General features: G+C 46.1%; 1 protein-coding gene across 3 annotated transcripts in view; it reads right to left on the bottom strand.

Annotated features, from left to right (window-relative positions):
* The window catches only part of TULP4 (TUB like protein 4), a 278,219-nt gene extending 255,370 nt beyond the window's left edge, over positions 1–22,849 (bottom strand). For 2 of the 3 annotated variants that reach the window (XM_073337797.1, XM_073337795.1), the window contains exon 1: positions 22,688–22,848. The gene's annotated coding sequence lies outside the window, so the exon portion shown is untranslated. Of the gene's footprint in view, positions 1–22,687 lie in introns of all 3 variants that reach the window. The other variant, XM_073337794.1, reaches the window with a different exon arrangement.
* Positions 22,850–23,162: the final 313 nt, after the last annotated feature.

Below are 23,162 nucleotides of genomic sequence, written 5' to 3'. Positions count from 1 at the left end.
ACTCAGCAACCCCTTTGTCCCATTCATTTCAAGTTGTGCGAGTTTAACCAATTTAGGCAGATCTGGGATTTTCTACTGGGGGTGGAGGGCGTCACACACAAAATCAGTCTTACAATGAAAACTCAGTTGCAAATTTACTCATAGAAAATCTGCCATCTCTCTAACTCTGTTACATTTTTCTTCCTTTCCCATTCCTTCCTTGGAGGAGGTTTCAAAATTTAACCACTTACTAGCCAGACGCTATTGAAAAATTGAGCCCCAAGAACGGTCCAGGGGCCATATCCCAACGGTCCAGGGGCTATATCCCAACAGCTCTCCTGTTGCCACTGTCCCTGAACAGTTGTGGCCTCTCATCTTTCATAAGCCTTCGAGCTAGAATGTTTAGTCTTTTAGCTATAAGGTGTCCACTTAAGTTTTCAAGCACAGCATGTGGGTTTGAGAACGTTTCAGGAGAAAGAAAAATATACAAAAAACCACACACACTGAACAGTTAAGTACGCTACACATTAAATACTGATGGAGAAACATTCAAACGACAATGATTCATTTTATACTTCAGGTGAAGAGCTAGCTGATAAAAGGATCAATTAGTCATTTGCCATCAGTGTATGTAGATTGTAAACTCTTCAGAGGAGATGTCATGTCGACTTATGTTCTAGGTGCTTTCCAAACACATTACTGGCCACTACTGCTGTAATATAGCACAACTGAAGAAAACAAATCAAAACCACAATCAGCAAGGTGGTCTCAACCCAGAAACTGCATTTATCAACCTATGTTTGAGGGATAAAGTGCAGGGACCATCTTTTTGTTCTGTGTGGACAGCACCTAACACAACAGGGCCCTGGTTCAGGACTAGGGCTCTTAGCAACTACCATAATACCAGAGAGAATAAAATAGAAGCAGAAGGCAGTTAAGTGGCTTTTACAACTGATTAATGCCCTAATTCAGCAAAGCATTTAACAACGTGCTCGAAACCCAGTGGTTTCAGCGGGACTTACGAATGTGCTGAAATGCTTTGCTGAATTTGGCCCTAAAAGCTACGGTAAAGATGAGGTGTTTGACTACAGAAGCCTTTGGCTGCAAGCTTACTTCAGTATCGTGAAATAATTCTTACAATACAAAAACAACAACAAGAAAATTCAACACACCACCACATTAAGTGGTGTTTCTTACTGGGAAAGAAAGCTGCTGGGTTCCAGTGGTTCCAGCTTTTTCACAGACATTGTTTTAGAGAAAGGGCAAATTGTTCATGTGCAGATTCAGCTCTGTCTCTACTACAGGCAGGGATGTACCCTCACTAGCTTTAATCTAGCTAGCCCACAAAAAACAGCGAAGACGCAGCAGTGCAGGCTTCAGCTCAGGTTGCACAAGCTCACTGCCCCCTCTCCACCCACCCCTTCCTGGGTCCACACTTGCACTGGCAGCCTATACCACACATTCTTATCGCTCTTTTCAGCGAGCTAGCTAAATTAAAGCTAGCACAAGTATGTCTATACCTACACAAGCTGCAAATGACATCCCGGCTGCAATGTAGCTATGATCAGCGTAAGGAAAATGTTTGGTTAGAAAGTGGACTCGTCCGTGAGAATGTCAGTATTTGCCACAAGCACAGCGTACAGATATGCCCAAGAAAAACCAAATGTATAGTGCAAATACGTAAGCATGGGTAGCTTTATGCACAAGCTGTTCAACTGAAGACAGTGCCAAGACACCTTCTGTGTGCATGTAAAATAACTCATGTACTTCAGTACTTGTGAGATCAGGGCGTTAGACGGTGAGGATATCGTTCCTTACCACATTATGGAATTTTAGAAGCAAACAAGTCTGAGCCATTACACATTATAGCTTAGCCCTGGTCTACACTCCGAGTTTAGGTTGGACTTATCAGCATTAGGTCAATTTAACTCTGCACCCATCCACACGACCAAGCCGGTTTTGTTAACTTAAAGGGCTCTTAAAATCAATTTCTGTACTCCTCCCCGGCAAGGGGTTTAGCGCTAAAATCAACCTAGCCAGGTCGAATTTGGAGTAGTGTGGACGCAATTCGACGGTATTGGCCTCCGGGACCTATCCCAGAGTGCTCCACTGTGACCACTCTGGAAAGCGCTCAACTCAGATGTACTGGCCAGGTAGACAGGAAAAGCCCCAGGAACTTTGGAATTTCATTTCCTATTTGGCCAGCGTGGAGAATCACGCAGTCACAGAATCACAAAAGAGCTCTAGCATGGACCGAATGGGAGGTACTGGATCTGATCGCTGTATGGGGAGAAGAATCCGTGCAGGCAGAACTCCGTTCCAAAAGACAAAATGCCAATATAAATGCCAAAATCTCCAAGGGCAGGATGGAGAGAGGCTACAACAGGGGGGACACAGCAGTGCCGCTTGAAAATTAAGGAGCTCACGCAAGCCTATCAAAAAACAAAGGAGGCAAACGGTCACTCCAGATCAGAGCCCCATACATGCCGCTTCTATGATGAGCTAGGGGGAGCCCCTACCACTACCCCACCACTGTCCGTGGACACCTGCAAGGGGGGAGTCTCATGCAACAAGGATGAGGAGGAGGAGAAGGTAGAGGATAGCACACGGCAGGCAAGCGGAGAATCCCTTCTCCCCAGCAGACAGGAACTGTTCATCACCCTGAAGCCAATACCCTCACAACCCTTCCATGGGCTCCCGGACCATGAAGCCAGAGAAGACACCTCTGGTGAGTGTACCTTTGTAAATATAATACAGGGTTTAAAAGCTAATGTGTTTAATGAGTAATTTGCCCTGAAGACTTGGGGTGCATTTGCGGCCAGTATAGCTACTGGAAAAGTCTGTTAACGTGTCTGGGGATGGAGCGGAAATCCTCCAGGGACATCTCCATGAAGCTCTCCTGGAGCCTGTTCTTTAGGTGCCCGTTCTATAGGTGCCCGTTCTTCCTGGGCTGTTTGCCTTTGGCTGAAAAGAAATCATCCCCGTTGTTAGCCACGCAGTGGGGGGAGGCCCATTCATGCTGAGCAGTTCGCGTTTGGCTGACACGGATCTTTCCTGACACTAGCCACACAGTTGGGAGGGGAAGAGGGAGGAAGTGATCATCCCAGAGAATTGGGGGAGGGGATGAAGCGATCATCTTAGAGAATTGGGGTGGAGGGGAGGTTGTGCTGCACATTCACCCTAAAACCACAGCCCCTCCTTTTAAATGGCCAACCCAGTGGGCTTTGCTTGGTATGCGAAAGGAGGGTGCTGCTGTTTGAAACCATTCCCACATGTTATGAAGGTTGAAGCTGCCGAAACCCTTTGCCTTACAATGGCTGCCTGCAAGACAAATTCTGTTGCCCAGCCGAGCATGTGTGATGTCTCACACCAAACCGGCAGGCACTCAATATAAGAGGCAAAATGCGACCTTGTACCAAAAGCACATGTGCTATGTAATGTGAATTGCTTATTCAGTGTGAAATAGTCTTCCCTTTGTTCTCTAAAATGTATCTTTTTAAATACTACTCTCCCTTTATTTCCTCCCGCAGCTGCAAATGTTTCTACGCTCCCTCTATCATCTCCATCCCAGAGGCTAGTGCAGATCAGAAGGCGAAAAACACGCACTTGTGATGACATGTTCTCAGAGCTCATGCAGTCCTCCCACACTGAAAGAGCTCAGCAGAATGGATGGACACAAACAATCGCAGAGTCCAGGAATGCGCTAAATGAACGCGATGAGAGGAGGGAGGACCACGATGAGAGGAGGCAGGATGCAATGCTGAGGCTAATGGGGGAGCAAACGGATATGCTCAGGCATCTGGTGGAGCTGCAGGAAAGGCAGCAGGAGCCCAGACCGCCGCTGCAGCCCTGTATAACCGCCTGCCCTCCTCCCCAAGTTCCATATCCTCCTCAACCAAACACCCAAGAACACGTGGCAGGGAGGCTACAGGCACCCAGCCACTCCACCCCAGAGGATTGCCCAAGCAACGGAAGGCTGGCATTCAATAAGTTTTGAACTGTAGTGTGGTTTTGTCCTTCCCTCCTCCACCACCCCCCCCCCCGAGTGCCTCCCTCCTCACACACCCCTCCAGGGCTACCTTGCGAGTTTTCCCCCCGCGTGTGTGATGAATTAATAAAGAATGCATGATTTTGAAACAATGATTTTATTGCCTCTGAAAGCGGTGATCAAAGCGGGGAGGTCGGTTGGCTGGCTTACAAGGAAGTAGAGTCAATGAAGGGGGCAGGTTTCGTCAAGGAGAAACAAACAGAACTGTCACACCGTAGCCTGGCCAGTCATGAAACTAGTTTTCAAAGCTTCTCTGATGTGCAGGGCGCCCAGCTGTGCTCTTCTAATCACCCTGGTGTCTGGCTGCGTGTAATTAGCCGCTAGGCGATTTGCCTCAACCTCTCACCCCGCCATAAACGTCTCCCCCTTACTCTCACAGATATTGTGGAGCTCACAGCAAGCAGCAATAACAATGGGAATACTGGTTTCGCTGAGGTCTAACCTAGTCAGTAAACTGCATCAGCGAGCTTTTAAACATCCAAATGCACATTCTACTTCCATTCTGCACTTGCTCAGCCTATAGTCGAACTGCTCCTTACTACTGTCCAGGGTTCTTATGTATGGCTTCATGAGCCATTGCGTTAAGGGGTAGGCTGGGTCCCCAAGAATAACTATAGGCATTTCAACATCCCCAACGGTTATTTTCTGGTCTGGGAAGTAAGTTCCTTCCTGCAGCTGGTCAAACAGACCAGAGTTCCTGAAGATATAAGCACCATGCACCTTTCCTCGCCATCCCACGTTGATGTCGGTGAAACAATCCTTGTGATCCACCAGTGCTTGCAGCACCACTGAAAAGTATCCCTTGCGGTTTACGTACTTGCTGCCAAAGTGGTCTGGTACCAACCTAGGGATGTGTGTTCCGTCTATCGCCCCACCACAGTTAGGGAACCCCATTGCAGCGAAGCCATCCACTATGACCTGCACATTTCCCAGAGTCACTACCCTTGATAGCAGCAGCTCAGCGATTGCGCTGGCTACTTGGATCACAGCAGCCCCCACAGTAGATTTACCCACTCCAAATTGATTCCTGACTGACGGGTAGCTGTCTGGCATGGCAAGCTTCCAGAGGGCTATCGCCACTCTCAACTGTGAGGGCTGCTCTCATCTTGGTATTTTTGCACTTCAGGGCAGGGGAAAGCAAGTCAAAGTTCCACAAAAGTGCCCTTACGCATGCGAAAGTTTCGCAGCCACTGGAAATCATCCCAGACCAGCAACACTATGTGGTCCGACCAATCTGGGCTTGTTTCCCAGGCTCAGAATCGGTATTCCACGGCAGGAACCTGCCCCATTACCATCATGATGTCCAAATTGCCAGGGCCTGTGCTTTGAGCGAAGTCTATGTCCATGTCCTCATCACTGTCATGATTGCACTGTCGTCACCTCCTTGCCTGCTTTTGCAGGTTCTGCACATACTGCAGGATAATGTGCGAGGTGTTTACAATGCTCACAACAGCAGCGGTGAGCTGAGCGAGCTCCATGCTTGCCGTGGTACGGCGTCTGCAGGAGAGCAGAGTTGCAGCGGAAGCGGTGGATGAGGACGGATGCCACGAGAACAGATATTTATACAGAACGACGAGACGACCTGCAAGGTGAGTTCATGGCATCAGGAGAGCGGAGTTGCAGCGGAAGCGGTGGATGATGACAACATGGAGAAATTTGCTACTGAGACTGAGCTCATTTACGAGAGCAGAGTTGCAGCGGATGACGACGGTTAGCAGTCCTACTGCACCATCTCCTGACGACAGCACCCAGGACACAACAGCAGTGATGGTGAACTGAGCTGAGTGGGCTCCATGCTTGCCGTAGTATGGCATCTGCATGGAAAAAAGGCGCAAAACGATTGTCTGCCGTTGCTTTCACAGAGGGAGGGGCGACTGACGACTTGTACCCAAAACCATCCACGACTATGTTTTTGCCCCATCAGGCGTTGGGAGCTTAACCCAGAATTCCAATGGGCAGCGGAGACTGCGGGATAGCTACCCACAGTGCACCACTCCGTAAGTTGATGTTAGCTCTCCCACCACTCTAAAAAAACACCTCAACAAGGTAAACAGCCTCTGTTTAAACTGATGCTTTACCACACTGCAACTTGCTGCATTCGGGGGGGTGTTTTTCCACACCCGAGTGAGAAAGTTGTAGCACTGTTAACTGCCATTGTACACAAGCCCGTAACCTCGAAGAGATTGTAGAAAAGGTCTTCTGCTGTCAGTTCAAGAACACTCCTAACACAGAAAGTGTGCTGCAAAATGCATGAAGTTTCTTGATGCCAGTAAACAAATTATGCAATTCTGGGAGTTTAAATTCAATACGGGAACAGGCAACTTCCCACATCTTCTCCCCCCTGCTACCTACAATGCACCCAATTAGCACACAGCTTTGAAATTTCCCTACGGGGAGGGAAAAAACAAAACTTAGAGAGAAGGCCTCTGGTGACAAGTGGCAGAGTGAAGATAGCACAGTCACTGCTACTTTTACTTTAGCCGTATGGAGTGGAAATCAACTGCATGAAAAAACTTGTACAGATACAGACAGACATCTTCCTTTCCAAATGCAAACAGATGGACATCGTACCAAAAGGACTGAAGGTAAAAAATCCATTACAATCTACATACCACACAGACTATGCTGACAGCTTGTGCCACACGCTCTCAAAGAAACTGCAGAATCACCTGATCAACATCCTCTACAGCAAACAGGGAAAGATTAAGAATGAGCTCTCAAAAATGGATACTCTCATAAAAAACCAACCTTCCACACAAACTTCCTCGTGGCTGGATTTTACTAAAACTAGACAAGCCATTTACAACGCACACTTTGCTTCTCTACAAAAGAAAAAGGACACTAAACTTTCTAAACTACTACATGCTACAAGGGGCCACAGCAATGGTTCCCTCAACCCACCTAGCAATATTGTTAACCTATCCAACTATACTCTCAGCCCAACAGAAGCAGCTGTTCTATCTCGGGGCCTTTCCTTCTGCCCCTCCACCCCCACGAACATGATACAGTTCTGTGGTGACCTAGAATCCTATTTTCGACGTCTCCGACTCGAAATATTTCCAAAATACCTCTGAACAACATACTAATCCACAGAGACCTCCCTACCAACACTACAGAAAGAGGGATTCTAGGTGGACTCCTCCTGAAGGTCGAAACAGCAGACTGGACTTCTACATAGAGTGCTTCCGCCGACGTGCATGGGCTGAAATTGTGGAAAAGCAGCATCACTTGCCCCATAACCTCAGCCGTGCAGAACACAATGCCATCCACAGCCTCAGAAACAACTCTGACATCCATAATCAAAAAGGCTGACAAAGGAGGTGCTGTTGTCATCATGAATAGGTCGGAATATGAACAAGAGGCTGCTCGGCAGCTCTCCAACACGAGTTTCTACAAGCCATTACCCTATGATCCCACTAAGAGTTACCAAAAGCAACTACAGCATTTGCTTAAGAAACTTCCTGAAAAAGCACAAGATCAAATCCGCACAGACACACCCCTGGAACCCCGACCTGGGATATTCTATCTACTACCCAAGATCCATAAACCTGGAAATCCTGGGCGCCCCATCATCTCAGGCATTGGCACCCTGACAGCAGGATTGTCTGGCTATGTAGACTCCCTCCTCAGGCCCTACGCTACCAGCACTCCCAGCTACCTTTGAGACACCACTGACTTCCTAAGGAAACTTCAATCCATCGGTGATCTTCCTGATAACACCATCCTGGCCACTATGGATGTAGAAGCCCTCTACACCAACATTCCACACAAAGATGGACTACAAGCCGTCAGGAACACTATCCCCGATAATGTCCCAGCTAACCTGGTGGCTGAACTTTGTGACTTTGTCCTTACCCATAACTACTTCACATTTGGGGACAATGTATACCTTCAGATCAGCGGCACTGCTATGGGTACCCGCATGGCCCCACAGTATGCCAACATTTTTATGGCTGATTTAGAACAACGCTTCCTCAGCTCTCGTCCCCTAAAGCCCCTACTCTACTTGCACTATATTGATGACATCTTCATCATCTGGACCCATGGAAAAGAAGCCCTTGAGGAATTCCACCATGATTTCAACAATTTCCATCCCACCACCAACCTCAGCCTGGTCCAGTCCACACAAGAGATCCACTTCCTGGACACTACAGTGCTAATAAACAATGGTCACATAAACACCACCCTATACCGGAAACCTACTGACCGCTATTCCTACCTGCATGCCTCCAGCTTTCACCCTGACCACACCACATGATCCATCGTCTACAGCCAAGCTCTGCGATACAACCGCATTTGCTCCAACCCCTCAGACAGAGACAAACACCTACAAGATCTCTGTCAAGCTTTCTTACAACTACAATACCCACCTGCAGAAGTAAAGAAACAGATTGATAGAGCCAGAAGAGTTCCCAGAAGTTACCTACTACAGGACAGGCCTAACAAAGAAAATAACAGAACGCCACTAGCCGTCACCTTCAGCCCCCAACTAAAACCCCTCCAACGCATTATTAAGGATCTACAACCTATCCTAAAGGATGACCCAACACTCTCACAAATCTTGGGAGACAGGCCAGTCCTTGCCTACAGACAGCCCCGCAACCTGAAGCAAATACTCACCAACAACCACATACCACACAACAGAACCACTAACCCAGGAACTTATCCTTGCAACAAAGCCCGTTGCCAATCGTGCCCACATATCTATTCAGGGGACACCATCACAGGGCCTAATAACATCAGCCACACTATCAGAGGCTCGTTCACCTGCACATCCACCAATGTGATATATGCCATCATGTGCCAGCAATGCCCCTCTGCCATGTACATTGCTCAAACTGGACAGTCTCTACGTAAAAGAATAAATGGACACAAATCAGATGTCAAGAATTATAACATTCATAAACCAGTCGGAGAACACTTCAATCTCTCTGGTCACGCAATCACAGACATGAAGGTCGTTATCTTAAAACAAAAAAACTTCAAATCCAGACTCCAGCGAGAAACTGCTGAATTGGAATTCATTTGCAAATTGGATACTATTAATTTAGGCTTAAATAGAGACTGGGAGTGGCTAAGTCATTATGCAAGGTAGCCTATTTCCTCTTGTTTTTTCCTACCCCCACCCCCCCAGATGTTCTGGTTTAACTTGGATTTAAACTTGGAGAGTGGTCAGTTTTGAAGGGGTTTTACCAGCAGGAGAGTGAGTTTGTGTGTGTATGGGGGTGGGGGGGGATGTGAGAAAACCTGGATTTGTGCTGGAAATGGCCCACCTGATGATCACTTTAGATAAGCTATTACCAGCTGGACAGTGGGGTGGGAGGAGGTATTTTTTCATATTCTCTGTGTATATATAAAGTCTGCTACAGTTTCCACGGCATGCATCCGATGAAGTGAGCTGTAGCTCACGAAAGCTCATGCTCAAATAAATTGGTTAGTCTCTAAGGTGCCACAAGTACTCCTTTTCTTTTAGCTTTGGGAGAGGGTCCTTTAGGGGAATTTCAACAGTGCAAAGGGGGATGGCAAGGGACATGAGAGTCACACTGCTGAATTTCGACCCCTGATATTGGTTTGGGAGATTCAGAAGTCTATTGTAAGGCCAAGCAGACTTGTTACTTTAGGAATGGGTTCTTGAATTTATAGTAGCAGGACCTTCCCTACACTCCATCTGAAGGAAAGGAAAAGAGAGCTGAGCAACAGGGAGGCCACAGAAAAAATCATGAAGAAGAAATGCAGTTCTCAGGGTAAATGGGAGAAACCCAATACCACCATAGCAAGGAGACATAGCAGGGGAAACTGACTAAAAATAATGCAAGACGTTGAATATTTTTGCATCCTTGAAGACAGTTTATATTTGATCCCCTCCCTAGTTTTCAATGCTATCACAACCATCTCCAAAAACATGGCAGGAGCTCCAAAGACTGACTGACTTCCTTTCTAAGGGGATCGTGGCCAAAGCTGAACCACCATCTAAAAGTACTATTCCCCTGATCTTGAAGTCCTTGCCCTTACTAGGGGGAGACGGGACATAGCAGTAGTTGATCAAAGGAGTTATTTTCATCCAACTGACTGAGCATGTTTCACAAACCAATGGGCAAAGCTGCTATTCCCCTCTTAGCATTTTCTCCTTACTCTCTGCCCTCTTCTTTTAAAGATGGCCAATTCCTTCTTTCTCCAGCTTGCATACCTGTAAGCTGCAGCAGAAACCCATTTCCTGCTAAGTCACAGTAGCACGTTAAGGGACACACTACAAGTTATTTTCAAAGAAACGTCTACAGAACCCTTTAAACAGAGTCCTACAGCCACCAACGTTTTTTTAAATCGCTGTGGCACCTAAACCTGCTCAGAGCAAGTTAGCAGGCATTTTTAACACAATGCCAGTGGCTACAAGAGCCTTCTCTAAACTACCGCTTTCAACGTTGCTTCTACTTATGGAGCTGAAATGGCAGCAGCAATAGTCATAGGTGCCAGAACTAGAGGTGCTGGGGGTGCTACCACAACCCCCTGGCTTGAAGTGGTTTCCATTATACTGTATACAGTTCGGTTAAATGGCTCTCAGCACCCCCACTATAAAAATTTGTTCTATTTTTTAAATTTTTTAAATTTTTAAAAATTTGCACCCCTGGCAATAATGGGAATTTTGGACAAAATACGTAGCGGCGTCATATAGCCCACTACAACTGCTATCACCCTTGAACAAACTCAGCCTATATTGCAGAGATGTATGTTTTACATTCCATCCTGCATGAGAGTAAGTCCAAGATGAAGCAGGAAAGTTCAGACTGGATGTTACAAAGTTTGGTTGACTACAAAATCTTTCCAGTTTTCTTTTAGGGATAGGAGAGACCAGGAATTTGAGTGCTATCAGAATTTTAAAGAACAAAAATAAATGTTAACATTGGAACAATGTACAAGGGATGGGATGAATTCCTCATTACTTGCAGTTTTTAAATCTCTATTTACGAGATCTGCTCTAGCCATTAAGTACTAATGAAAAATTTCACCCTAAAACTGTTCACTGGGAAGGTTATTACTCCCTGATTCTTCTCAGTTTCAATAACCAATGACTTTTTTTAAAGTATAAAGGCAGCCCCTACATCCAAACTCGAAAAGCTTCACTCAGGGTGAACAAGAAAAGAGAATATTTCTTTGAACCAAGATGAATGGCCAATATAAGTATTTTCTACTAGCTAGGAGTGACCGAAAAGCACTAAGACTGTCCCATCAGCTTCTCCTTCACAAACACATCCTTGCCAATGACTGATCAATACAATCTTGTCACTGCTAACTCCCAATCATGTCAGCAACTAGCATGCTAATTCAGCAATATGCAGAAACCCCTTCTTCGTTCCCTATCTACTCACAAACAGATGGCGTTTCAGAAGAGCAGTTTTCCAACTGCATCAATGCTAGAGTGATATCTACAATTACATGCATCTTGTCGAAACATATATCATTACCAATGTTCACTTATTTAAAACTATTGTTATAGCAGCATAGCTGTGCCTGATGCTCTACAGAATTGTAAGACATAGGCCCTAAAAACTCACAATCTAAACAGACAACACAGAGACGAGAGACAAGGTAGGTGAGGTAATAACTTTTATTGGACCAACTTTTGTCAGTGAGAGACAAGCTTTTGAGCTACACAGAGCTGCTGCTTCTTCTTCATTACCTCACCTACCTCGTCTCTCTAGTATCCTGGGTCCAACATGCCTACACCACCACGGCATATGACATAGAGACAAAGTAGCTAGGGAGTCATGCAACAAGATATCGCTTATCCTTTCCTATTTTCCCTTTTATATACCTTTTTAAAACCTTTGCCGACTTATCTTTTATTTTCAGTTGTGCGTGTGTTTGAACCAATGCCCAGCTACATGATTTTCTTTAATAAAACACTGCACTTTAAAAAGCACCTTTCATCTAAGGATCCCAAAGTATTCTATAAACATTAAGCCCCACAAGTCCTATAGGAGGTAAGCAAAACGCATTATCCCCATTATACAGCTGAATATAGTAAGACACAGAGAAGTTGAGGCTTATGCAAGATTACACAGTAAATTAGTAGGAACAGAATCCAGGAATCTTGACTCCCAGTCTGATTCTCTAACCATTAGGTAGATCTGCATAAGATGCATTTGTGATCAGTGTAACTCTTCAAGAGAGAAATGTGATTTCACTAGGAAAAAAAACAATGGAATCTTCTCAGAGCACTAATCCAGATAGGTTAGCAGTTATTTTTAATATTTATGTATCAGTAGCATCCAGAAGCTATGATATGAGCTCCATTGTGCTGACCATGGAGAAGCAATGCTTAGAGCACATACTAATGTAATTATTGGAATACTTGTTATCGTCATGCAAATACCAGGGTTTCCCCTATACAAATGACAGTGGAACCTGATCCAGCCTGGACTCAAGCGTCTACGTATTAGCAAACATTGAATGAGATCCCAAAATTCATTAGGATTTCTCAAATCAATCCAGTGGAGGTAAACCCTGAGGGCATTCAAATGAGATGAAAATTGGGCAGAGCCACTTTTAAAAAAGCCCTGCACTTTTTGGCTGCACAACAAAATCTATTTTTAAAAAACTGCACAAGGATCAAGCTAAATTTTAAGACCACGTGTATGATGAGTGGTTTAAGTGATTTTGCCAAAAGAAAGCCAATATATTCAGAAAACAAAAGTTAGTATGGTGGTGGATACATAGAGTAGTGGTATAATAAAACATGCAGCAAAGTTCCAAAGGTCTAAACTTAAACAAAGGCACATTTGAATCCAAGAAATAGGTCACAGCCTCATGACCAGACAGATGGAAAGAAAGCATTGTGGTCACTGCAGCTACACACACCCCATTCAGAGGAGCCAATACAATCTTTACCACATTCTCTAGTGCTTCCACTAGCCCCCATCCTACCAGCATCACCACAGTCTTCTCTGGATTTACTCTCAGCCAGCCCACTCCTATCCAAGCCACAATCACTACGATTCAACCACACCATCTGGGGTAATGAAAATGCAGAGAGATCTGAATATTATCAGCATAATGAAGCTCTATCAAGCCATCTCTACACATTAACCTACCCAGGAGGAGAGGTGACAAGCTGTAACCCACCCTAAACCAGAGTCCTCAGAACAAAAAGTAATTACTCTCTGGGATCACTCAAAGGAACAAAGCTCTGTCTACTTGCGCACAAACCCAAGCAGGAGTCAACACCATCTCACAATCAATGGTCAGTCCACTAATATCAGCACAGACACCCAATCATCAATGCAGGCTCAGGCCTTGTCTACACTACACAGTTTTGTCGACAAAACAGTGGAGGTATACACACTACAATGCTCCTCCTGCCAATTTAATACTCTTGCCACACTGACAAAATAAAACCACCTCAACGAGTGCTTTTTGCAACAAGTTATATCAATACACTGTCAGCGAAGACACTGCGCTTGCTTATGTTGCCATAAATGGCCTCCAGGAGGTGTCCAACAATGCCCATCCTGACCACTCTGTTCAGCAGTTCGAACTCCACTGCCCTGCAGCCACGTACACAGGCATCTGCCCCTCCCACATTAAAGGACCAGGAATTTTTGAAATTCCACTTCCTGTTTGCTGAGCATGGAGAGCTCACATCACATCTTCCCAGCTGACCATGACGGCTCCATGCAGCAAACGCTCTCCTGCTTGGAGTACACCAGAGTTTTTGGATCTGCTGGGTCTGTAGGGAGAGGAGGCTGTGCAGTCCCAGCTCTGCTCCAGCTGTAGGAATTTCGATATCTACAGGCAGATTTCTTGTGGCATGTTGGGGAAGGGCCATGAACTGGACATGCATCAGTGCCGTCCAAAGATCAAGGAGCTGAGGCAGACGTACCAGAAGGCAAGGGAGGCAAACTGTAGCTCTGGTGCTGCACCAAAGACCTGACACTTCTACAAAAAGCTGGACACCATCCTTGGCAGCCACCCACCTCCACCACCAAAAGCCCTGTGGATACTTCAGGGGGTCTGGAGACAGTAGCCAGCAGACTCAACCCTGAGGACAAAAGTGGTGGACGAGGAAATGGAGTTGGAGGATGAGGTGGGATAGGCGACAGGTTCATCTGGTAGCGTGGCAAGCCAGGACCTCTTCTCAATTCTGGAGGGTTCAAGTCAGTCCCAGCACTCCAGCTCTGGCACGCATGATACAGAAGAGGGGAAACTCTGGTAAGTGCTCATTTTGATTTGATACTGCTTGGTTACATGAGGTAGAGCGGTCCTTTGTTTCGTTATATGCTAGAAGAGGGTTGGGGGATGCAAATGCTGCTAGTATTTTACATTTCTGTGTGCTTCCCGTTCCCCTATGCAGCTATGCAGTGGGGGCCCTGCAGAAAAGTTTGTTAATGCACACCAAAATTTCATGGGAATCCTCCAGAGAGATCTCTAGGAAACTTTCCTGGAGGTACTTGCCAATCCTCTGCCGAAGGTTCCTTGGGAAAGCCACTTTGTTTCTTCCCCCGCAGTAGGAAACTTTGCCACACCTATCGGCAATCACTTGTTCAGGGCCCAAAGCAGCACACAAACGAGCAGCATAGGGACCCAGTCTGAAGCCGGACGCATGCAGGAGAAGCATCCTTTTTTACCCTCAGGAGTGAACTAATGGCTTCAATTACCCCACATGTGGAAAATGGCGGTAGAATATACAATAGTGTCCCTAGGTGCTTGCAGTGATCCCCTTAAAAAGACACTTAGACTCTCTGCCCCATCTTGGACCTTTACCACCCCCATGGGCCGAACTCATCATGTTGAGGGCACTTGCTGAGCTGCGTGCTTGCCAAGGGAGAGTGAGAAAGAGGTGTATTTAACTATAAAATGATTCAGTGCTGTGAATGCACTCACAACACTGCCTCTGTTTATTGTGTTTCTGCAGCTGTGCCCTCGAGAGGAACCCCTTACACACCGGCAAGGCATCTCCATCAGATAAAGGGGGCGACCAGGAAAAGTAAGGAGGACATGTTTAGGGGGGTGCTCCAATTGTCTGATGCCCCAGATCATGACCATAGGGCATGGAAAAAGAGACAGTTAATGAAAAACTGAAAATAGGTAGCCTAGAGAGGAAGCAGGGCCCAGTGCATATTATAGTGGGAGAGCAGCAAAAGATAAAACTGATGGAGGACCAAACAGAGATGCTGAACTCCCTCACTGTGCTGCAGTCAGAACACGTGTGTGCTCTCCTCCCCTTGCAGCCTATACAGAACTGCGTTCCATACCCTCCCCAAACTCCTCACACACATTCCTTGCATGTTTCTGGCCCCTCACAGAAGCCTTTTCACACCACCCCTTCGGATAGGTTTCCTAAGGACAGCTGAACTTGTACACAGCTATGAGAGCCTACATTGAGGGAGTGCTCTTAAGTGGCATATCCCTTGCAAGAAATCAAATGCTGTGTATTGGTTATTGCTGTTTAATAAAAACGTACTCAGAAAGAAAAATAAAGATTCATTTTCTTTCTACATATGGTATTTGCTGCTGGAATTTCATACACAGTGGCAACTGGCACATTTGCAGGTTACAAATCACACTCAGGAAGCAATCAGCACAAGGGTCATTCCAGGCAGCAAGCAAACAGAGCCAGGCTGAATGCATTACATAGACACATTACTGGGGCTCATTGTCAAAATGCTACTTCAAAGCCTTCCTAATTCAAATAGCCCCTCTAATAGCCCTGGTATCTGGCTGCTCAAAATCAGTCATCAGTCTCGACACTCCACCCCTGTGGAAACTTTTCCCCCTTAGCTTCACAGATATTATGCACAGTACACCAGGCTGCTATGACCAGGTTCCTCACAGAGGTCTAACTTGACATAAAGGCAGCGTCAGCAAGTTTTTAATCTGCCAAACTCACAATCAGTGGTCATTCTGCACCTGCGCAGCCTGTTGTTGAAGCGCTCCTTGCTGCTGTCAAGGTTTCTGCTTACTCCAGGGGGAATTCTGCCCCACTGTGCAATACAGAATTTGCGCAGAAATTAATGTTCTGTGCAGAATTTCTTCCCTTCCCCCGGCCCATAGAAATGGGCTGCAGTGCTGCTGGTTGCCACTAGGGTCCACTGGACCTAGCAACGCAAAACAGAAGACACTGCCAGGAGGAGGAGTTGAAACTGGAGGGTTCCAGGCAGCTGCACTTCCCAGCACACCCTAAAGGAAGGAGATGGCACACAGGAAACTCCACACAAGCCCAGGTCCCAGCATCAGGCTGTTCTCCCTCTAGATCCCTGAGTTCTGGAAGGGAAGTGGTGAGTGCAAGTGTCTGGGCTGGGAGGGCATCCCACAGCTGGGCTCTGAGGATAAGGGACTGCGAGTGTCTGAGCTGGGGGATCCCCACGGCTGGGCTTTGGGAGGGTAGGGCTGCACCTTGCAGCTGGGCTCAGGGAGGGAGGGGGCAGAGAAACAGGAACTGAGTTGTCATAGGGGTTTCTTTAACTCTCTACTCCTGGGGCAATTTTTCTGGTCTGTGATTACACAGTGTTATTCTGACAAATTATGCAGAATTTTAAAATACTGTGCACAGAATTTTTTATTTTTTGGTGCAGGAGTATCCAGTGTAAGGCTTCATGAGACACGGGAGTAAAGGGTACACTGGGTCTCCCAGGATCACTATGGGCATTTCAACATCCCCCATTGCAATCTTCTGGTCTGGAAAGAAAGTTCCTTCTTGCAGCTTTCTATACAGGCCAGTGTTCCTGAAGATGCGTGTGTCAAGCACCTTCCCTGACCACCCCGCGTTGATATCAGTGAAATGACCCCAGTGATCCACCAGCACCTGCAATACCACAGAGAAGTAGCCCTTTCTATTGTTGCACTCAGTCACAAGATGGTCTGGGGCCAAAATTGGGATATGCATGCCATCTATTGCCCCGCCGCAGTTAGGGAAACCCATCACTGCAAAGCCATCCACTATTTCATGCACATTTCCTAGAGTCACAGTTCTTAGCAGGATGCAATTAATGGCCCTGTACGCTTGAGTTGCCAGCTTCCACACAAGGATTCCCACATGATTCTCCACCAAGAGGACAGCTTTCATTTTGATGCCCTTGAGCCACAGGGCAAGGGAAAGCTACGCACACAGTTCCAGAAGGTGGTTTCGCGCATTCAAAAGTTCTGCAGCCACTGCTTGTCATCCCAGAAGTGCATAACACTGCTTGTTTTCCTGAGCCCCATAGCGACAGTCCACCGTGTGCAGCTGCTCTCTGAATACCAAAAGTAACCTGATGTTGTTTCTTTCCATGACACACAACAGGGCAGGCACCAGGAATTCTAGTTCGGATTCTGCATGATCAGCAATACTGCATGATCAGCCACATTGTGTTCAGGGGCGGTTGAAAAACGGCACAACACACAGTTGGAAGCCAATGGAATGAGGGGCCAGAAAAAACTGCATCATGGGGTGGTGAGCCCACATCCACGATGCACTGCGATCCACTCCCCATTACTACAACTCCTAGTTGCAGAAGATGACAAGTTGCACAGTAGAATAGTTACCCACAGTGCACTCCTCGCTCTCAATGCTAGAGCGCCAACTGTGGATGCGCTTCACCGACACAAGGAGCATTGTGTGAACATGCATAAGTACTGTCATTATAATGGTTTATGATTGTCGGCATAACTTGTGTCAATTTAATCCTGTAGTGTAGACACAGCCTTAGTGTCATAACAAGGACTAAAGTCAGCATAACAAGGGACAAGCTGATCTGAACTTTCTAGGTACTCACTGTACCCTTCTCCATAATCTCAACCAAAAATGGAAGACAAGAAACAAATCTACAGCTGCTCAGACTATCATAGTCAAGCAATGATGTCACGTGCAAAGTTTGTATGTATGCTTCCTTACAAGAGTGTGCATTCTGCCCTCCTTAAAAGGGCCTGTCAACCATTTCCACCAGTAGAGGTCCTTGTTCTTTCCTGCTATCTTTTGAAGGACAGAGAGCACAGACTGTGGAACAAAAAGTTATCCCAGTACCTCCAGAACTTCAGTGAGCAACAACAGCATAAATTCAAACAGAGAACATCCTGCTCTGTTCCAACAGCAGTGGACATCTCATTCTAAATCACAGCTACTTTCAGTATAAAACAGCTCAAAGTTTCCTCCCAACAGAAGGCACTTGAATCAGCCTCTGGAAGAAGAGCCTGGACTAAGCAGGCTATCCAACCCATGGAATAAATCTATTTGCCTCACAGGGAATAAATCTATTTAGCATCAGTAAAATCTCAAAGAACTTGTTTTTGCATTCTGCTCAACCCTAGTACTGCATCTTAAGCAATTTTTAGGTCACCATCAGTCGTCTTCAGCCCAGGACTCCCACCAGTGCCATTCCAGCCATCTGCTCTCTTTATAAATAACCATCACAAAAACCACCAACGCAGTTCGTAGTGAAAACAAAATTGTTCTTATAAGACTTTTCAGATAATCCCTCTTCCCCCCCCACAACAACATTATCCTCACTCAATGCTCTCATATTTCATTTATTCAGAGTAACAAGTATTTCCACACAAAACTCTGTATTAATAAAAAGATGTTCTTGAAGCCGCAGACCTCTGGAGGTAAAGACAGTGGGGCCTTCTAGTGCAACAGATAAGCTAGCACTAGTAGTGAACCCAGACTATAATTTCTACAAGGGGTACTAACCCCTTTCCCAATTGAGATTCCAGGAGGAAGGCTCCCTGAACCAACGCTCCCATGCTTCTCTGGTGAATGATGTGGTTTGGTGTTAGAGTTTTATGGACTAGATATGTTCTGCACAGATATTTACTTGGTTAAAAAAAAGGAACATCTCTTCAGTATGCTGGCAGTATGTGATGGGCACACCAATGAAGACAGAGACTTCTCGAAGACGTGCAGCTCTGAGAAGCAGAGAATTGAATCACCCCGTTTTAAAATTCTTATTTGCTTTTAATAGTACCACACAGAGATTTTAGTCGTTAGAGATACAAAATAATTGTTATTCACCGTGGCTGATTAGGATTCATAACAGGAGTTCTGTATCTTTGGGCTTACCCCACCCTATATACTTGTCCCATGCCTTCCTAGAAAAGTTGCTACAGGCATTCTCACTTGGAAACACATGCAACTGGTGCTGATTTAATACTATTCAATGATTACTCAGCTAATTTAGCAGTTTTTCATCACATAATTGCTCAGCTAATAATGACAATATTCATCTAATACATGTATTCAATAAATATGTTTTCCTAGTACTCAACCAGTTTTAACTGCTTTATCTAGTTCATTTTGTCAGATATTGTTGGGCAAGATCCTCATGACCACATGAGCCCCTTTATGCTGAGGAAGAAGGCTGGAGCAGCATTAAAAGGCTCTAAAGGCCCCACATCTATCCAGAGAAGGATTCCTTTGATGCAGGCACTGATGAAGACAGCTGTAAGGCTGCCTTCTGACTAGTTCCACTGAAGGAACTGCACATTTAAAAAAAAAAAATCGTGACAGACCAACCTAATTTCCTTATTTGGCAGGGTTACTGGTCAAGTGGATGGGGAGATATTATCTTACCATCAAGAAAGTCCTAAATGAAGCAATTCTTAAAATGCACTTATACTGTACTTAGTGATAATCAGGTGTAAGAAATATCCCAATGGAAAGTGATGGCTGGAAACAGAGCAATAATTCAAGAACACATATGTAACACCTCTAGCATCAAAAGGCGTTCATGGAGCAGATTTACATCAAAGGAGAAATGAAGACATAGGTGCAAGATTCTATATCCCTAGCTCTCTACAACTTTGATTCAGGGAAGATGGGAAGTGAGGGAACACAAGCAGTTAGCTGGATGCTGAACATGCCTCTCTGATCTAGTAAACACCCATCCCAGGTTCACCCCTTTGACAAATGACCTCAGGACCATTTTCAAAACTCACTTAACAGCCATGCTCCTCTGCAACTGAGTTGGCAGCCTGCTCCGTTGTTACTTTTGGTACTTTAATGGGGCCCATTCTTAACTAGGTCCCCACTCCTCAGCACCAAGATCAGATCACTTCTGCCCACTTCTCCCATGGTGCCCCCTTCCACCATCAGGCAGTGAAGTCTGCCCTACCTAGCAAAACTCATTAGGCCAGGCTTTCCTTCCAGCCTGGATGTGGCAGGGGTAATATGTAGTTTCAAACATCACAAAAATCACTTTCATATTCAGTTGTAAACGGATTTTAATTTGAAGACTGATTATATTGAGCAGAACGATGGTCTTGTGGCTACAACACAAGGATGGCAGTCAAAAGAGCTGGGTTCTATTATTGGCCCTGCCCCAAACTTCCAGTATTGGTTTTGGGCAAGTCATTTAATCTCTCTCTGTCCCTCAGTTTTATCATCTGTAAAATGTTAATTGAAATCACACTAATATTTTTGTGGGTGTACGTTAATACTGAATCATTTAAACATACATTTTAACTTTGGATTTTTTCCTTCTCTCAACTCACTGTATGTTGCCCCTACTGAACTACATCATCAGGCTGAAGATCACTTCAAGAACTATTCAGTAGTTTAAAACATAGTAATCATATGTGTAAGGATTTTAGAACAAACAACAATTAAGTAGGTGAGAACAACTATCACACTCTGTACAAAAGGGACTAAAAAGTGTAACATGAAAGTCTTTCTCCATGAACAAGCCAGCCACAGCAATTAGCTAGCTTCCAGGTTTACAACCCAGAACACAAAACATTTCAAACCTGTTTGTTTTTTTAAAGCTGCTATTTCACAGAAAACTGATGGACACATTTCTAATTAAGGTCTCACCTTAAATAAAAAATAAGCAATTTTATATAGTTGCACTTTGTTTGCTGTTTGTACTATAAACTAAGAAACAGGTCCATTACTGCAACCTTTACTCATAAAAGTAATCCAGTTGAGTGCAATTAGTAAGGACTACTGGCATGATTAAGGGTTCCAGGATCAAACCCAGAGCTAATATCTCTGAGGTTCACCAAGATTTTACTGTTATGGAAAAAAAGTAGCTCTTAACGATATTATAACAACTCTACCAAAATTCTTAATTTAATGAAAACTCCATTTTATTCTATTCATAAGTCACCCTTTTATACAAACTATTTCTATTTAAATTGAAAAACTGATCACTAGATATTCAGTGTCCATGCTTTACTCATATATTCATCTCCAAAGCTATAAATATTTTAAAAATGGATTATGGTAAAGCACTTGCTATTTTGATGCTATATAGTGAATATCATTCAGCAGATTCTCTCAGTTCTAATCTTAAATTTCACAACCAGTCTGTGAAGTCTGGCATTTAAAATTCCTCTCTCTAGTTTACAGCTCTGATACACACAAACCCCAGTTGTAAACAACACTTATTAAAACCTCTAATTTGAAAACATTGTGTGGGGTGGCTCATGAATGGGTATTCCTTGGACAGGCATACTTCAGCCTGGAAGAATGGACTGGCCTACAAGAGTATATGAATGCAGTTACATTTTTAATGTACAAATTTAAGAAACCAGTTCTCTCTTCTAGAGGCCTTGTATTCAAATATTAAGTGCTGAACAGGCAAATAATTCCTTCACTTTTCAGGACATCATGCTCAAGCATGTGCCCTGGACATGGGCATTTACTGAACCCTTCAGTATACCCATACCAGAAAAGAGAAGAAGGAAAAGGAATTACAGTTGTTAGGCAAATTCCCCCCATCCTTCTGTAAATTTCGAAACCCCAGAGTGAAAAAAAGGTCATGGACAAAAACCTAGTGTTACAGATACTGCATGGAAGACTAGAGCTGACACAGGATCACATTACTACAGCTTCCCACACACACCAGCACAAAAGCACCCGCTTGCTCACTGTATCCCATCCTCCCCCACGGTTTCTAGGTGCAAGCTACCACCAGAAATGTCCTTACAAAGAGATGCAAAGTGCGGGACTAGCACCATTTAAAACGAGAGAGATGAGGGCATAGGGAGCAATACAGTTTATTAGAGGAAGAGAAATACCCAAACAGAGCTACCCAGATGTCCATTGCATCTAGAACCGCAGGTAGATAGAATTTGTTTCTCAGACTAATCTCCTACCATCCCCAGCTGGTCTCTCCTTCCCTTAGTTTGGGTAGCAGTGGTCCGAGGAGAGTGGAGGAGGTGGTCTCTCCTTTCCAGGGCACTAATTTGGAGCACCAATCACACTGCTAACAAAATGTGGTGGCTGTTGCTGCTGCTGAAGCAGAAGATTGTCTGTGACCACCCAGCACCGAGCAGCCCGGGTCCCGAGCGCCCCTCATCTCCGCGGCTAGCCCATGGATTTCACACCCACCTCCAGAACAAAAGAAAAACAGATCCGGAGCCGCCTGCCTCGGTGCGTGTGACAGCCTCACCCGGGGAGCCGGCTGCTCCCTGAGCCACCCCCCTCTCTCTCCCCCCTGCACAGGAGGCAAACTCGGCGAAGCGACCAGCACAGATTCCCCCCCCCGCCTCCCAGCCGCGTGCGGGGGCAGGCGCGGGGGGCCCGCCAGCTGCAGCCCTGCTCCAGCCTCGGCGCGCACAGACAGCCCCGGCGCTGCCCTCCCCCAGGGCGAGCCTCCCCCCTCCAGCCCAGGCGCTGGCCATCGCCGCTGCTCTCGCTGTGCCCCGCACAGGGTCGTGCCCCACGCACCCCCCCCCCCCCCGGCTTACCGCTCCCGGGCGCAGAGCAGGCGGCGGCCACCCTCCGGCTGCTTCCCTCCAGCCCCAGCCTGCCTCTGCCCGCAGCCCAGCGTCTGGGGCTGGCTCCCGTCTCCGTCTCTGCCTGCTACTGAGGCGGCTGCTGCTGGGCCTGGCTCCGCCTCCACGTGATGCGGCCACATGACCCAACACACTTCCCCGAGCCCCGGCGCCCTTCCCACCCCTCGGCCTCCCGCAGTGGCCGCGGCCGGAGCTGGCTGCGTTCAGGTGGGGCTGGCCGCGCGTCAGGCCGGCGAGAGGCTGGTGTGCCAGGGCTCATCCCGGGAAATGGGTCCACGCTGCCTGGCAACAGCCTGGCTTTTGCCTGGGACAGGAGCCCGCCATCAACGACAAGAGGCAAACTTGGACGTGCGGGCAGCCGGGTATTGCTAACGCCAAGTATTGCGAAATCACCGGTCTGCCTACTCTCCCCTCCCCCCCAAAAAAA

Source organism: Lepidochelys kempii, chromosome 3 (genome assembly GCF_965140265.1).
Source record: "Lepidochelys kempii isolate rLepKem1 chromosome 3, rLepKem1.hap2, whole genome shotgun sequence".
Taxonomy (NCBI): Eukaryota; Metazoa; Chordata; order Testudines; family Cheloniidae; genus Lepidochelys; species Lepidochelys kempii.
This window is presented reverse-complemented; position numbering and strand designations above follow the sequence as displayed.